Genomic DNA, 5,320 nt, shown 5'->3' on the forward strand with positions numbered 1-5,320 from the left:
CACTGATAATGTTTTTAATTTGGAATTAGAGAGTTCCCTCTGGTAATAAGTGCAGCTTGAGCAGACAGGGCATGCCATTGTTCTAGAATAAATAGGGTTTAAATTAGATTTTGCCCAAACAAGTACAGAACCAAAAACCTTGGCTTCTGTTAATGCTGTGCATTAGAGCAAAGGTTCCTAAGTTTTACAATACCACCTGGAATATTTACTGTTTCTCTAAATCCATTCACTGGTATACTAGATTTATTTTATTGCCAAAAATGGAAAAACTAGTATTACTTATCCTTAATTAAAAGTAATAAATACAATGAAAATGAAAGTTTAGCTAGATAATATTGATTGCCAAAGGTTTTGGGCCCAAGGCCTATCTTCCTTTATTTGAAAGGGAAATTAAACAGATGTGAAGACATACTAGTACCATGTTGAAATTTTTTTCTTTCAAGGAATATGGTGGATTGAACAGAAAACAAGAAGAGAATCCCTTTTTCTCTATTAAATAGCTGTTGCAAACTCACAAACTCACTGCCATCGAGTCAATTCAACTCATAGCGACCCCTCTTGGGTTTCTGAGGCAGTATCTCTAGAGAAGTAGATTGCCCAGTCTTCCTTCCACAGAGTGGCTAGTGGAACTAGCCAGCCTTCTGGTTAGCAGTCAAATGCCTTAGGCACTACACGACCAAATTAACTTACAGGTTTTTAATTCCAAATGGTACTCATTCCACCTTTGAGAAACACTACTTTTGAAAACAAGGAAGACCAGTTAACACAACTATTATTCAAATTGATGCACTAACTGCTAATGCCAAAGATGAAGAAATTGAAGATTTTTTACCAACTTCCGCGGTCTGAAGTTGATCAGACATGCAGTCAAAATGCATTGATAATTATTCCTGATTGGAACGCAAAAGTTGGAAACAAAGAATAAGTAGCTGGAAAATATGGCCTTCCAAGACCAATTACTTATTTATTGCACATACCTGTTTTCAACATAAATGACAACTATATGCATGGACCTCACAAGATGGAATACACAGGAATCAAATCAATTTCATCTGTGGAAAGAGGTGATGGAGAAGCTCACTATCAAAACAAGCCAGTGGCTGACTGTGGAGCAGATCATCAATTGCTCATATTAAAGTTCAAGTTGAAGCTGAGGAAAATTAAAACAAGTCCACTAGAGCCAAAGTATGATCTTAAGTATATCCCACCTGAATTTAGAGACCATCTCAAGAATTGTTATGTTGTTGTTATATGCCGTCGAGTCGGCCCCAACTCATAGCGACCCCTCCTTGGGTTTCTGAGGCAGTATCACTACGGAAGTAGATTGCCCGGCCTTCCTTCCGAGGAGTGGCTGGTGGGCTTGAACCACCACCCTTCTGGTTAGCAGTGAAGTGCCTTAGGCACTATGCTACCAGAGCTCCTAATCTCAAGAATAGATCTGATGAATTGAACATTAATGACAAATAAAGACCACACAAGTTATGGGATGACATCAAGGACATTTTTTCATACATGAAGAAAAGCAAAAGGTCTTTAAAAAGACAGAAAAGACAAGACCAAAATGGGTATTATAAGAAAGACTCAGAAACTTGGTTTTGGACAAAGTGAATGGAAGAAATGATTAAATAAGAAAGCTGAACAGAAGATTTCAAAGGGTGGCTCAGGAGGACAAAGTATTATAATGGAATGTGCAAAGACCTGGAGTCAGGGAACCAAAAGGAAGAACATGCTCAGCATTTCACAAGCTGAATGAAGAAAAATTCAAGCTTTGAGTTGCAATATTGAAGGATTCTATACCGCCTCAGAAACCCAAGGAGGGGTCGCTATGATTCAGGGCTGACTCAACGGCACATAACAACAACAACATGGGCAAAATATTGAATGACACAGGAAGCATCAAAGAAGATGGAAGCAATACACAGTCACTGTACCAAAAAGGATTAGTTGGTGTTCAGCCATTTCAGGAGGTAGCATAGGATGAAAAATTGATGGTATTGAAGAAGTCCATGCAGCACCGAGACACTGGAGAAAAACAGGACTCTATGAAATGACAGAATACCAAGATGTTTCAACAAAAGGATGCAATTCTGGAAGCGCTCATTCATCTATGCCAAGAAATTTGGAAGGCAGCTACCTTGCCAACCAACCGGAAAAGATACATATTTGTGTTGTACGTGAGTTACTATGAATTAGAACTGACTCCACAGCTAACAAGCACCACCCCCTTTGAAAAACTCATCCTCATTATCATCTGTGTGAGGAATTAAGTATTTGATTGACTGGCCCTTGTGTGAAAACCTCTTTCTAGGATGTGATAAGAATACCCCAAAGGAGGTAGATGGCACTGTCCCTATACCCAAGAAATGTGCTATCTAATTAAGGAGGGAATAAACTGATAATCCCAGATGACACATGATAAATGTATAGAAGCAAATATGCCAGAAATATGCAAGTACTTCATAGTAGAATGTTAGCTGCAGAAGAAAGAAGACACATTTGTGTGTTTTGTTCACTGGTGGATCTATCTATAGCTCTTAGAAGAGTGCTTGGCAGAGTAGGAAGTCAACAAATACCTGTCGAGTCAAAGAACACAAACAACATTCCCCGGTCTCCTGGTGGTAATATAAACCCAAGGATCATGGTTGAGGAATGGGTTGGCACAGTCTGGAGAGGTTATGGGGAAGCAAGACTTGGGGAAGATCTTGAAGGACAGGCATAAAGTACATGAGCACACACACAGTGTAACTCAAAACAGAATAGACACGGTACATGTGAAAGCTGTGGGTTAAGTTTGTCCGGCGAAGGTCATGACCATGGAACAGCCTCAAAAGTGCAAATAAAAAAAGTCCAACTTAAATAAATGTTCCCCTTTCTTCAGATCCTTCTTCATCCCCCTTATTCACAAACATCACACATTTAAGACATATACATGACCTGCACTGTGAACAGATCCAGGAAGATAAATGACCTTGTTTTAGGAGTGATACCTTCTATTACTTTTTGAGAAACCTAGCTCTCTAGGGCTAAACTCTTTGTTCCCAGATTTTGCTGTTACTTCCTCATTTGTTGAGGGCTTCTAAAAACTCTGTAGCTGAACAGTTGTGCCATTTTCTATTATTTCTTTTTGCTGCTTTTGTTCAATGGAGTCATTGTTCCTTTGGCGTAAAACTGCCAACACACAATTCACTGCTCTAAGTGATAGCACAGTCACAGGTGATACTTTTAAAGAACAAACAAGAAGCTGATCAGCGTGACAGTAAACGTGGGCAGTAAGGCAGGGATTTAAGCTGTTACTGGTACATCTGAATTAGCTGTATCGTCTCAGAAATGGTGTCACCTCTGGAAGTCTTTCCATAGAAGGGGAGCACCCCTGAACAGAAGCTCCAGCTCGCAGACTGGCCTGAAGGCAGTAAGATTTGCTAGCGCTCTGGCTGTGAAGGGTTGTGAAAAATTGCCGTTTTCAGAAATATGACTCCATAATTTTAGTTTGTTTATTTCCCATGTTGAAAAGGTGATACAAAATCTTCAGCTCAAGTATGAAAACTTAGGTATGCCTGGAAAATGTTTTTCAGTGCTCTGTCTTCTTTCACATTAAAAGCTTATTTTAAAATATGGATAAATAAGGACTTAGGCCACACCATGAACCAAGGTATGAACCTAGTTAATTTACTGAACTTCGAACCTAACTTTTTTTAAAAACCTGTTAACTTTGTTAAAAACAAAGGGGTGCGGGGTGGGGGGGGAGATACAACTAATGAAGCATACTAATCTAAAAAACCCACTACTGTCAAGTCAATGTCCACCAAAATCTCATGTTTTCTAAAGTGGGTGAAGTAGCACTGCAATAATATTCCTAAAATTGAACTTTTATTAAACTAAAGCTTCATTGAGTCTCTGCTGCAATCTACCTCAGAATTCAGCTGTCTCTCGGGAAGGGCTGTGCTCTGCTGAGCCACTGTCTATGGATGCCCGACCAACCTCTCTGCCTCTGTTGTATGGAAAGGCTGAACTTCCATATGAACTAGTGAAACCATGTGTCTGTCTTTCAGGTTCAGTATTTCTTCAAGATCTTGGATAATTAGTAGTGGAGAAAGCAAAGAAGTCAGAGGCTGGAACTTTCAGACACGAGACAGTCACGCACATGAGGAATGTATGTGTTCATTCTTTTATTGTCCATTGTTTTAACCTGACTGAATACAAGATCAACAAGAGCACTGTACTCCTGGCAATTATTACATATGTTAGAACATGGATTTTGCACTGTAGACAACATTTAACACCAGTCTGTGGGGTACTGCATTGCTTTTTATAAAGTTCAAAATAAAGATTTATTTTCAAACAGTGACTTTGGTTTATTTCATACATTACACTTTTTCTTGCAGAAAAAATAAAAAATTGTACAACTGCATAAATATAAAATTCTTCCACCATGAAAATGGTTAAAACATTCATAAAGACACAGCACCAGCATGTGATGCCTCCAGAAAAAGGAAAAAAGGAAAGTAAAAGAAAATGTACAAAGCAAACTAATTAGCCCAATCACCGGCCAAAGTGATGGGCCGATCCAGATCTCATACCCAGCTTCAGAACACACTGGAGGACAATGGAAGAGATGGCGAGACAGCATTCAATACAAAGCACAACACAACCCATCACCTTTTTGTGTTTTTTTCTGTAGTGTCACTTAAAATTTAAAGGGCAGTTCCCCCATGACAGCCCACCCCCCCAGTCCCAGGAAAAAAAATAAAGACCTAACACCACAGGAAAAGACTATGGAGTGTGTTAAAAATGCTCTTTGATGGGCCATTATCTTTGAAAGAGTCAAACCCAAAAAAAGAAAAAAAAAAAAAAAAGTTACCATGCCAGTTTTATTCCCATTGAATATTTACACCTTGGACAGCAAACCTTGCTCACATAAAGTAGAAAACAGATACAATAAAACATGGCTTGAAAAATGACCAGAGTATGCACCTATAGTACTGTACACTAAATAAAATACACAAGGCAGCAATACTTAGGGGCCAGAAACACTGCTTACTACAAGTCAGTTATGGAATCATCATTTACAGTAAAAATGGGCACGTCCCAAGGCTCAATTTTTATTTTTCTTTTATCATTTACAGTAGAATAAATATTTTGTTGCTATTGCTACACTTTAAATTTACATTCTAACCTATTAAATGCGGAAAGCTAGTGTAAAGCATATAGATTAAGTGTAGGTCCCATACGTATGACAGTTTGTTCAAGACTAGTAGGTTTTTTGTTTTTGTATCTTTTTTTAACTTATTAAATGGCTAGTGGGAAAGATTTGTGCTTGTGA

This window comes from Orycteropus afer, unplaced genomic scaffold (assembly GCF_000298275.1).
Source record: "Orycteropus afer afer isolate SDZICR_OR568_19922 unplaced genomic scaffold, OryAfe1.0 scaffold00044, whole genome shotgun sequence".
NCBI classification, from domain to species: Eukaryota; Metazoa; Chordata; class Mammalia; order Tubulidentata; family Orycteropodidae; genus Orycteropus; species Orycteropus afer.